The following is a 12,517-nucleotide window of genomic DNA, read 5'->3' on the forward strand; positions in this document are numbered from 1 at the left end:
TTACTCTGAAACTGCACAATTTGAATAAGAACTTTAAGATTATCTGGGTTGTTTTCTCTTGTTTTTAAACTACATTTTCTAGGACTTTCAAAGGAATAGTCGGGTCCGTGAATATGTCCTGCGCTCACACTGTTAAACACAATAGAGTGTGACACGGTGCCTGTCATGTGAGGAGTTTCCTTCCTGCCTGTCCCTCTTGCTGTGCCCATCGACCAGTGCCCATCTCCTCCCTGAATCGCTGACCACCGACCAATTCCTTGTTTATCTGCCCACGGATTCTTCTCACGTGAGAAATACTACAATACAGATATATGTGCTTTCTTGTTTTATCCTTTTATATACATTATAACCCACACTATACAACAATCGTACCTCCTCTCTCTGCGTAGCACGTGTGCATTACGTATCTGTGCACAGTTTCCTGATTATTCTCTGTTATGCTTGCAAACTGACTCTGACTGTGTCAGAACTCACTTACCCAGATCTCTAATGAAGGACGCTTGGTTACTTCTGATCTTTTACTTGACGAAACGAATAGCTTTGTTCATGTGTTACTTCGTGTAGCGAGTGGACTGTATCTTGAGGATGATCTTTCTTGAGGATGATTATCCACTATTGATGGGTTCCAAGATCCGTGCATTTGTAACCTTCCACAACAGTGGATTTTTATTAACCTGATGAGCTAAAGAAAAAGATATCTTGGCACAGCTTTAATTTACGTTTTTGTTAATATGAGTCAGACTGATCATTTGTCCTCGGGGTAAAAGCCTTTTCAGAAACAAACCTGTGTGTTCAGTCCTTTGCTGGGATTCTCTCGGTGGGTGCTGATGTTCAGTTAGTGCCAGGACAATAAATACGCGTATATTTACCGTCGCCTTGTTTGCCATGGGATAGGCTTTTCTTCTAGGAGAAAGTGACCGTTCTTATCTCCTTCGCATTGGACGTTACAGGTGGTTAATTTTGGCAAACCTAACAAGTCGTGCATCTTTGTCTTCCGTGTCTAAGATCTGGCCAAAGTTGAATTCGAATGAAGAGACGCACAATGACGCCGGACGTCCTCCTCTTTCCCCCGCATCCCTGCACGTGCTTGAAATTTGCTCGTTTCCACCAGGACAAACTCCCGATCTCTCCTCCTCCATAAATCTCAGAATCGCTCCGCCACTCCCTCCAAGGAAAACTGGAAGAACTGATAAGGTAAAAAGAAAAAAAAGCGGAATTGTCTGCCACAGAATCAGTCTAACAGTAGAGCTAGATCACTGTCCCTTTTTCCTCTCTTGGATGGGTGAAAATGATTCTTCACCTGTTGATATATTGTTTTCAGAAACTTGAAAAGTAGTGGCTAGTTCTGATGTGGCTGCCCAGGCTATAAAGTTGACCTTTTGACTTCCTAACGCACTAGTCAGAAGAAAAGGAGAAGCTGGAGTAGGAGAGGAGGATGAATACTAACGAGCTGACGGACGTCCCCTGTTACTGCGCAGCTGGGACGGCTGACATTCCAGTGGACACTGAGCGCGGGGTTAGGAGGCAAGAAGGGCCTGCCCCCTGCTTTCTCGGAGCTGGAATTCTAAACCAGCCCCTCCACCCTGGTTCCAGTGAGACTCATGCGGGGAAGCTTCGCAGTCATTCAGCGCAGGGGCCCGCGACAAGAAACTCGAAGGATGCAAGTTGGGAACAAATATTTTTAAAAATTCCCCAGATGACTCTAAAGGAAGCTAGAGTGGAAAACCACTGTGTAGCCATACCCCGGAGATGCCTACAAAACCACGAGGTATTTTGAAGAGGAAGTGGTCATGGAAACTTTGATATGATGTAATATGGACTACCTAGCTTCGACTTGGAGGCATTTTTGGCATCATGTTTAGCTTCAAAAGCAATAAAGCCCTAAGCCAGCATCCAGTGTAAAGATAAGTTGGAAGATGGAAGAGCAGGTGAGATGGCACCTCCAGGAAAAACACTGGACATCTCCAGACTCTGGCACTTTCTCTGAGATGGACCTGGTGTCTTCCAAAAAGCCAACGTCAAGAAAAGCAGAGTGGGCTGGGAGTGAGGGATATAGATTAATAGAAAACAAAGAAACAACAACCCAGTAGAACACCTTGATTATATCCTTGTTCAAAAAGAAATCTCTGGGAATAATTTTTTTGGACAATTTAGGAAACTTAATATTTAAATATATACTAGAAATCAGATGATATTAATTAACACGGTTGACTTTTCCTAGGTGTTAGATATATCATTATCTCGGTACAAGAATGTAAGGAGACGCGTGCTGAAGCGTGACGTGCTATCAGCAACTTTCAAGTGGTTTTTCAACAACAGAAAATGAAAGCCACACGCAGAGATAAGCAAATCCGGTCCCAGTTTTCTGAGGAGTCTGAAAGAGGCTGAGGTATTAAAGATGAGAGAGGCCGCTGCATAGTAATGATAATTATATTTAATTAACAACCATTTATTGAGTTTTATGTGCCAGGTACCGTACTAATGACTTTATATGCCAGATATTAGTTCCTTTTTAAAACGAGCATTATTAGTATTTTAATCTTACAAATGAGAAAACTGAAGCTTGTAGTAAGTAAACAGCTTCGGCTCACACGGAGCCAGAATCCGAACCAAGTCCTTCCTGTTTCCACTGCGGGAGACCTCGATGGCCAGGCGGCCTCGCCCCGCCTCGGACGGTGCTGCAGCCACACGGTGGTCATGGAAAGCACGCGCTGTGGACTTCCTGCATCGCAAGTCATCACAGGGCAAAGCCGTCCGATGTCCCTGTGTCCGCTTCACGGACTGGGTCCTCCTTGCCATACAGAGACCAGAGCTGGGCCGACCTCGGTCTAAATCTTGGATCTGTCATTTATTGGATGTTTGTTCTCAGGCAGCTTTTTAAAAAACCTTCCGTCAGTTTCGGTTCCTCTTCTAGAAACGGACCCCTCTCTATGGGATTGTTAGGCTGCTTCAATAGATGTATAGAGAAAGCACTTAGCACATCCGTGATGGATAGTAAATGTTGAGTAAACGTCAGTCACCCATCCCCAGCTTTTTAAAAATTAGATTTGAATGGCTACATATGACGGAAAATCACCTGATACTCAAAGTGATTGCCAGTGCTGGACCCTACAGTCACTAAGTACGGAGTTGGCGTCAGGGATCATGGCTTTGCATACCTACACCCACGGCAGGAAAACTCAGCTAGTGTGCACAGACTTGTGTTTGTGGTCAGTATGATCGTCATTAGGATGCGTGTATTAAGGTTGTGCGTTTGTTAGACCTCTGCCTTCTTGTAATTAATAACACCGCAACCCACTGATAGAGACAGGTCGACCTGAAGCGGACGACTTAAAATTAAGATTCATAGCTGTCCTCGACTCAGGTGGCTGAGTACCTGACACCTCCTGAGCTAAAACATGGGCACGGAGCAAAGGGAAGGACTTCAAAACTCTCTCCTGGAGCAGGCGCACACTGGCTCAGAAGAGTCCTAGCCTGAGACTGACCGGTGTGCCACAGCCCATAGGATCGGGAACTCCGTCAGCTGTAAGGACAGGCTGGTTGAGCAAAGGGGAATATTTTAGTGTGAGTTTGGGGAACTACACAGTAGATCAAGAGGTAGCAATATTCTCATTTATTCTCATTATTCAATCGATATCATACACCCACTGTACACCAAGTATCGCTGTGGCCTTTGACGTGATAGATAAGGTCTTGTTCACGTGTACTTTTTATTCTAATTACTCTATTAAAACGTTTATCCCAAATTTAAAGGAGGAACTACATAAATGGATAAAAAAGGTGATTTTAGGGAGTGCTAATATGATCTGAATGGTTCCTCGAAGGACCTCTTCATTCTAGGAAACGACCGAGAACTAAGCCACACCAGCGATGTTCATGACTGACTCCTTGTCGTATAGGCTGCTTCCCGAGAAGCCTTTCTCCACGCCCTCCGAGAAGGGCGCCCCAGCTGTTCTCCGCCCCAGCAGTGGCCACCGTCTGTGATGACTGCTTGTTTGTCTATTTCCTTGTGTTAAGTCCATCTTGCCCACCTGGAGGGACGTCCCGTGACTGTGGGAACCTTGTCTGTTTCGTTCTCATTGGGTTCCCAAGGCCTTTTCCAGGGTCTGGCCCATGGAAGGTTCTCTCTCCGGTAAATCCCTGTGGAGCTAGGGCAGTCGACCCTCCCAGTGTGCCTGGAGCAGAAGATTTGCCCACGACATGTGGCTTTTGGTGCTAAAACCAGCACAGTCCCAAGTGAATTGTCCCAGACCTTCCATGACTGAAGCTGAATCTCAGATCTCATTACCCCAGACCCAGAGCAGAAGTGTCACTATGCCATGATATACTTACTGGGAGTCACGGCCTCTAGCGGAGCCCAAGCCTCAGGGACCAGGGAAAGCAGGTGCCCAGGGACTCTTCCAAACATCACAATCACTCTAACAATGCAGACATTGAACTCCGGGAAAGGATATGCCCACAGTCATAAGGTGAGTGGGGTGAGGTCAAGGCTGTCACTTCTGGGACTCCTCAAGCCTCTTGCCTGGCTGCTGAGTTATCCAGATGGAACGAGTCTAAAAACTAACAAAAACCGAATATGAGTAGCATCTGACAGTGAAAAACACCTCTGAAATCATGCCATCCAATCTCCTCATTTTACAGTTGGGGAAACTCAGAATCTGAGTGTTAATTTCCTTAGTGGAGAGCCTAGTTTTATAGGCTCCTCTTGATTTGTTCCCACACAGACCGGGGTCCCTTTGAAATAGTGGTCACTCTCTTGATCTCTAGGTGAGACAACGTGTCCCTTCCATAGTTCGCTCTCAACCAGCTGTCCTGTTTTGCATTTCTTTCCTCATTTGCTTTGCAACAAGTTCTGCTAGCCTTTTTTGCAAATGACTTATTTCAATAATGCTGGTTGTTTCTCCTCAAAAGAATTCCTGTTTAACAGGTTCAAATATTCCCTCAGGCCGTAAAAACTTCTGTAAAAATTTCTAGGGCCTAATGGACATCTTACTTGTCAGGTGAGAGTTTCCTGGAGTTTATGCCGTTGAGATGCACTTTCAAGGACTGGTCTCAGGGTTGTATGTGGGGTTTTTCCTTACAAGAGGAAAGACACAGATCACAATTCACATTCATTTTTATTTTGTTTGTGTTGTGAATCAAAAAACGAGACTACGTCTGTCATGAGCCTTCATGGGCCAGCGGGGGCAGGGCTAACCCAAATCACATCTATTTAGAGATATTTTCAAAACAGTATGTCCTAGTTCAACTATTTTGGGAAAAAAATTACAACTTCCTATTAGTATTTTGGAAGTTAGAAAGTTTGGATTCACAACGGCCTTTTGTAATATCTGGTGTTTAACTTTCAATTTAGGAAGAGGATTTTAAAAAGAGTTTATGGGTTCTGAAGAAAACACCGTAAAACAGAACGACTCAAGACCAGGGTTTGATTTGTCTGGGGAGACCTATGCGGACGAGGCGTCGTCTTTGAGCCTCGGTTGCAAACTTCTTGCTGTAAGAGGTATGAAGTTCATTCCTCCATAAAGAAGGCCTTAGTCTTTCTCAGGCTTATTTCCTAACAAGCCCTTGAGCAATAGTCTGGGCCGGAGAATTCCTCTTTTCTTCCAATCTCCCCAAGCTCCCCCTCTCCAAGCAACAGCTCTGTTCTTCCCCCCACACTGATGCCTCGAACACGTCTCCGAACAGGTACCGTGGCTCTCTCAACAGACCGGACGTGAACAGAGCATTCCGTGAAGAGGGAGACCTGTCCATATGTCCAACCTCCATTTTCCTTTAGTTCTTGACCACTCTTCAGAGACAGCTAATTGGAGACAATTATGTGAATAATTGTAGATTCTAAAATTATCACTCGTGAATTCCAGGTCCTGGAAACGTTAGTCATATGCTAGTGGTGTTAGTCTGAGGGAGAGTTGACTCGAAAGCGAGTCTCAGTCAAGAATCAAAGCTCTTTTGGGTTATACGCATAATTTGCCTCCCTGTCTGAGAGGGGATATATGCAACCATATCAAGAAGCAAGAGGAAGCTAATTTTGATAAACTTTGGGACATTTATAACATTCTTTAACAAACTTTTCACACATTATACTTTTGTATGGCAAGACCAGACAAAACTCTGCACTTCTGGTTGACAGTCATACATTATAAATGTGACTAATTAGGGAGCAGAGCAAGGTAAAATAGTAACATCGCCAGTACAGATTGCCTTAAAATGTAAGCTTTAAATGCAGAACTTTAAGGTTATGCAGTATAGCTATATGAAAATATCCAGCCATAATTATAAAAATTTAGGGAATTTTGGGGGAGAAATTTATAAAATTTAAAAAAAGTATAAACAGTTGGGCACCTACTGGTGTCTCAGACTAATAATAAACATTGCTTTCCAATGAAAACACCCACAAATGATGATAATGGATATGTTGTCATATCTGCTTTATGTCTTTCTTTATGAAAGAAATCAAACACAACACAAAAATTTGGAGCCCCTTTTGCCTTCATCCTATCCCCCCCTTCCCCCCTTCCCAGAGACAACTGTTCTTTCTAATTAGCCAGGGAAATACAGTTAAACTATATGATCTGCTCCATTTGTTTTTGTGCAGAAAATTTATTTAGCATTATGTTTTCCATAGCAATATCTAAACATATGTACAGAAATGCTGGTTTTCCAATGGAAATAATATTTAAGTGTCAATATAAATATTTGGATATTTTAGCAAATTAAACTTGACAAAATCATCTGGAAATCACAACAATGCTGTATATTTTTAAAAAATGATAGTCTTATTTAAGTCAATTCTTTTAGTAGAGGAAAGAGAAAATATATTAGGCATATGTTTTCATGATGATAACAGTAAATTCTTACTAGAGAAACTTTTAGATCAACATAATTTCTTGAATATACTTTATGACATCTGATAAATAGCTTACATTATGGTTACTTTAATGATCAAGCAACTAAGAGTTTACTATTTTACTATCTTGAATATTAAATAAGTCAGGTGGTATCGGCAATATTCAGAGAATTCTAATGAAAAGTGTTAGCCACATCTAGAATTCTTTATCATTTCATCAAGAAATATTAGATATCTTGAGAATATTTGAAAACAAATTGTACCTTCTACTGTGTCAAAGTAGCTCCATAAATGTCACCCCTGCAGAAATAATTAGGAAATAAAATCATGTAGTTTTTGAAGTTTTGGGCTCATCACCTCGGCTCTTTGACTTGCATAACTTGGCTGTTATCTTCTTGGAGGGCCTTGGAAAGATCATTTAATCTCTCTAGAATTCAATTTCCTTTCAAAAATGCCTTGGTTGGTGGCATGGGGGTGGAGAAAGATTAAAAGAGATGGTCATTAATATTTCTACCAGTTCTAAAATTTTATTATTCTATTATTCATTTTCTCCTTTCTCCCTTCCCACCCAATGTTCTAGGACATAGATTGGTAATTAGTCAAAACTAAGGAGATCTTCTAGCAAAGTAATCAGACTTAACATTAAAGGCTGTAAGATTTGAAACAGAAAACCTTACCTTAATTCATTGTAAGATCAATTTACTCACAAGAAAGCTGACAAAAATGGCTAGAAAGAGAAAATAGAAATAGAGAAATATATTTATATTTACTATTCGCTATAAAGAGTTTATAGGATGAATACTTATCTAAACAAGTAGTAAACATGGTAAACAAATTTGAACTTACACTCAGAACAGCATTACATCTTGTCAAAATGATGCTTGTTTAAGATTATGAAATATTTCTTTGTGCAGAAAAAAATAAGTCACTGTGCATTATATAACCAATGAAGACGATGAGATAACCTCATACCTCATACCTCATAACCTCATGATCAGGCCAAGTTATATTATTTCTCAACAACAATATCCCTCCTGAGGATATTACAAATAATTACTTTGTATTAGTAAGTAAGAGTGGGCGAATGAGTGAAACAGTAATGCGGATAAAGGAAAAATAATAACTTTGCCTTTTAGCAGATCTCATCTAGCATAAATGAAGATCCATTAATTTTTTACATCTCCCTAGGGGATTTTGAAAACCCACTATATCTCCTGTGGAATTTCCCATGGGTCATTACATTCTTTTGTGCAACTTCAGGTCTGAGAGATAAAAAGTGACAGTGACAGAAATCATGTGGGTCTGTGGAAGAGACTTTCCCCGAGTTCTCTTTTTTAGTCAGTTCCTTTGTCTTCGGGAGTATCTTCTCAGCAAGTCTGATGAATAACAATCTGTAATATTTTTAGTGATCCCAGGAAAGGGAAATATATGCCTCTGTAATGACCACTGTCAGAATTAAACGGCCCTCACCAACCCAATCTTCTCCCTAAAGGAGACAGCGGATGTGAAAAAACATTGTAAACAGTAGCAAATGTTGTGAATTAGTATTGAGATGATCATTCCAAGACTGATCCAAGCACATGTTTCATCACAAAAATTCCTTCTAAGTGGCGGGGCTATGAAGGCGTTCACGCAGTTGGGCAGGGACTCGGGACCTTCAATATCTAAATCTTAATGTCCTACCCTCATCCTTCTTCTCTCAGGTTCTGAGAAACGCAGGCACACAGGTCAATGCCAAACACATACATGGTTTCCATTACTGTGAAATTCCAGTGTGGTCCACCAGTGAGCTAGGCTGGCCCACAGAGAGAATTCTTTCATTCAGGATAGAAGCAGGAAGACGGCAGGGCACCAAATCCTGCCAGGAAGCCTAAAGCCTTTCACTCTGGGCGCACTGGTGATGAGGAAAGGAAAGCCCAGGAGAAGCCCACTGAACCACCAGGAGAAGATGAGGGGTTTTCTCTAAGGTCTGGAGCTGGGCTGATCTAATTGGCCGGTCCAACATCTTGCACAGTATCTCCCCTTAACCATTGCTGCCCTGTAGGAGAGAGTCCAAAGAGAGGGGATCCCCAAAAAGGAGTCGTATGGCCCCAAACTATTTCTGTCTTGACTTAGCCGTGCCACAATAGCATTTCCACTTCCTGGTGAAAGCAGTGGGTCTGGGAGTAGAATAACTCTGCTTCATATGAACAGAACTTGCTTAGGTCATATTAACATACCTTGCTTAGGAACTGTTAAGTGATTTTCTCAAAATTGCATTTGATCATTCTTTGTGTTCTTGCTTTATAAAATTCTCATGAATCTTTGGTTAAAAGACAAGACAGGCAATGCACATCATACTTAGTTGGTTTGTCCTCCTTGGCTTTGAAAGTGAGAAGGCCATGATTGTGGTCTAGATTGATTGTTGATAAAAGTAGGGTGATCAGTGCCTTTGTTTCTTCCCCGTATAAGCTCGGACTAAAATGCCTTATGCTTAAACTGTTCTTCTCCGTATTCCAGAGTGACATGGAGAAAATAAATGAAAGAGAAAACGTCAAAGTGTTTTGGAGAGTGACTTGGCCATTTCACAAGGCCTTCTAAGACCCAGAGAGAAGGAATTCAATGCTGAGAAAGGCTGCTGTTCCACCCTGGATATCTTTAAAGTTCTTACACTGAAGCTGTGACCTGTTCCCTTGTTCTTTTCTCTCTTTAGTCCTATTTTGTGCTCTGGAGCCTCATTCGTCTTTCACGGAGCAAGTTTTACATATTGGAAGGTAGTTACATTTTGTGAAATTTTCATTGAATGTTCAAGTGTTTTAAGAAAATCATAAACCAGGGCACCTGGAAGGCTCATTCAACCAAGCTGCCAACTCTTGCTGTGGCTCAGGTCATGAACTCAGGGTCCTGGGATCGAGCCCCCATTGGGGTCCATGTTCAGTGCAGAGTCTGCTTGAGTTTATCACCCTCTCCTCCTCCCCCTGCTCTCTCTCTCAAATAAATAAATAAATCCTTAAAAAAAAGAAAATCATAAACCACGACTAATATTGAACTTGTGTCTCAGACGAATAATAAACATTGCTTTCCAATGAAAACTCCTCTAGCTTAAATGCATATATCTACTAGTTTTAACAGCAATATCTTAGACATGTAAAATGAGTCAAATTGATGTCATTTTTTAGACATTATTTCACAAATCTTACAGTCAGTAATTAAATCCGTTTTATAGAGTAGGAAGACCAGAGCACTGGCACCAGAGAGAGACACCAGTTTAACTTACGGCCTCTCCAGCTTTATAGCCATGGCAAGTTACTTACTTTCCTAGGCATCATTCCTTCATCTCCGAAGTGGAGAAAATAGTACGTATCTCTCTGAGTTTTGCCAAGGATCAGAGATAATATGAGTAAAAAATGCAACGCAAATACGGTGAAACGCTCAACAGAAGGTGAAAGGGGTAAACAACGTCAACGTCTGTCAACATGGAGAGATGAGCGAACAGAGAGATGAGCGAAATTGAAAGTCGGAAGGAACACAGTGAAAACCAGAACCAGACAATTGTACAGTAACATTTAGATACATTGACTCATGTGGAACTCACGTAAAGCAACACCATCATTGGGCATGAAAGGCGGACTGAAACACGCGGAAGAGTTACGTGCCTTTGGATTGGTGGAAACTAGGACTTCACATGGGAAATGAAAGACACTACTAATATAAACTAAATATATTAAAATAATTAAATTTATTTTTATTTTTTTAATTTAAGCTTTTTCAGTGTTCCAAGATTCATTGTTTATGCACCACACCCAGTGCTCCATGTAATCCATGTCCTCCTTAATACCCACCACCAGGCTCTTCCAACCCGCACCCCAAAACCCTCCGTTCATTTCTCAGAGTCACAGTCTCTTAATACCTCCTTAATACCCACAGTCCTCCTTAATGCCCACCACAAGCCTCCCCCAACCCCTCCCCTCCAAAACCCTTCTTTTGTTTCTCAGAGTTCACAGTCCTCATGGTTTGTATCCCCCCCCCGCCGCCGATTTAAGAGTGTTAGACATGGATTAGTCATGCTGATTGCTCTAATTTTGTGCACTTGAGGTCCAAGAGGAAAAGAAGAGAAAAATACTGTTTAGCACAGGGCCTGCCATGTACCCAAAGCTCCGTACAAGCGGTTATTTTATTATCTGAGTATCCTGTTCCGCGGGGCTTTATTTGCATCAGTGTGACCAGTACTACTGAGCTCACCAATGTTACCCGGATAAGAATTGAGCTAATGGAGTCAAAAGACCAGAAAGAAACTATGGGAAGTAGAAAATGGAAAAAATATATATCTTTTCATGATAGAGAATGATTGATACATAATCATCACAGCTATTATTTATGTAGCTACCATTTACTAGGCATTAAGGAAGTCAAGTAATATATATTTATTGAGTGCTTATTGTGTTAGACACTGTTCTAGACATTCAAAATACAGCAAGAAATCAACAACTACAATGACAACAACAAACCTGATGTTTTGGAGTTTATATTCTAACTAGGGGGAAAATATACAATATGTTAAATGGCGGTAAGTCCTACAGAAGGAACAACGAATGGAGGGAAGGACCCTGTGGAGAGGGGGTCAGGGAAGGATTCGCTCAGGGACATTGTTCCAAACCCACTTCATGTATTAACTCTTTTCATGAATCTTCTTCTTTTTTTTTTTTTTTAAGATTTTATTTATTTATTTGCAAGACAGGGACAGGGAGAGAGAGCACAAACAAGGGGGTGGGAGAGGGAGAAACAGGTTCCCCACTGAACAGGCGGCTGATGTGGGGCTCGATCCCAACCCCAGGATCATGACCTGAGCGGAAGGTAGGCGCTTCGCCGACTGAGCCAAGCATGTGTCCCTTTAAAGAATCTTAACATGCCGCAAAGAAGTTACTTTTGTAAACTATGACCGCTGTTTTCATATGATCAAACTGGAGCCCAGGGTCCCTCAGTATGGGATTTTGTAAGGTTTGATCACTGGCAAAGCCATAGGATAGGATCCGATTGTAGGCTACCCAGCTCTGGAGCTGTCCCCGTCTGTGTGTATCGGCTTTCACACAGGGGGCTAGAAGGGGCCATAGGGGGTCCATCAGAATGGGGAGCGGGAATGTGGTTTAGTAAAACATTAAATCAATACTATCAGTGTCCAATTTATACTTTGAGAATCTAAAATAAGCATTTTTGCTTTGGTGAGAAACACTTAAGAAAGGGAAACAGGACAAAATCTTTCAGGGTGGTGGGAGGGTATATCCAGAGGTTAAAAAGGTTCTGTCAGATATTTCCACGAAGAAATCCTGGTTTACTGTCACCCTTTTAATTAATTGCTACCGACCCAGGAACCTCAGTATTGCACATGGCTTGCACAACCTCAGTGGCTTGTTTGTTACAGAGCCAGGATGGAGAACTGAGCTTGAAAGACAAAACAACCAGTACAACCTCAGTGACTAGGCTGGGCAAGCAGAGCCCCTGTGCCTCCCTGCGGGGCCCACTCCCACCAAGCCTGCTGGGCCGAACGGCTTCTCCTTTCCACTGAAGAGAGGCTCAGAGTGAATTACTGAGTCGGGGAGACCCATTTGCAGGAGTAAAGGAGAGAGTGTAAGTAGAGGAAGAGAAGTCAAAGGAGGGGCGGATGAAGAAAATGAGGGGAGGAATCAGCCAAGA

General features: G+C 42.0%; 1 protein-coding gene across 1 annotated transcript in view; it reads left to right on the forward strand.

Annotated features, from left to right (window-relative positions):
* The window catches only part of LOC122889717 (basic proline-rich protein-like), a 51,873-nt gene that overhangs the window by 37,446 nt on the left and 1,910 nt on the right, over positions 1–12,517 (forward strand). The gene's annotated exons all lie outside the window — the stretch shown is intronic.

The sequence above is a fragment of the Neovison vison genome, chromosome 11 (genome assembly GCF_020171115.1).
Source record: "Neovison vison isolate M4711 chromosome 11, ASM_NN_V1, whole genome shotgun sequence".
In the NCBI taxonomy this organism is placed as follows: domain Eukaryota; kingdom Metazoa; phylum Chordata; class Mammalia; order Carnivora; family Mustelidae; genus Neogale; species Neogale vison.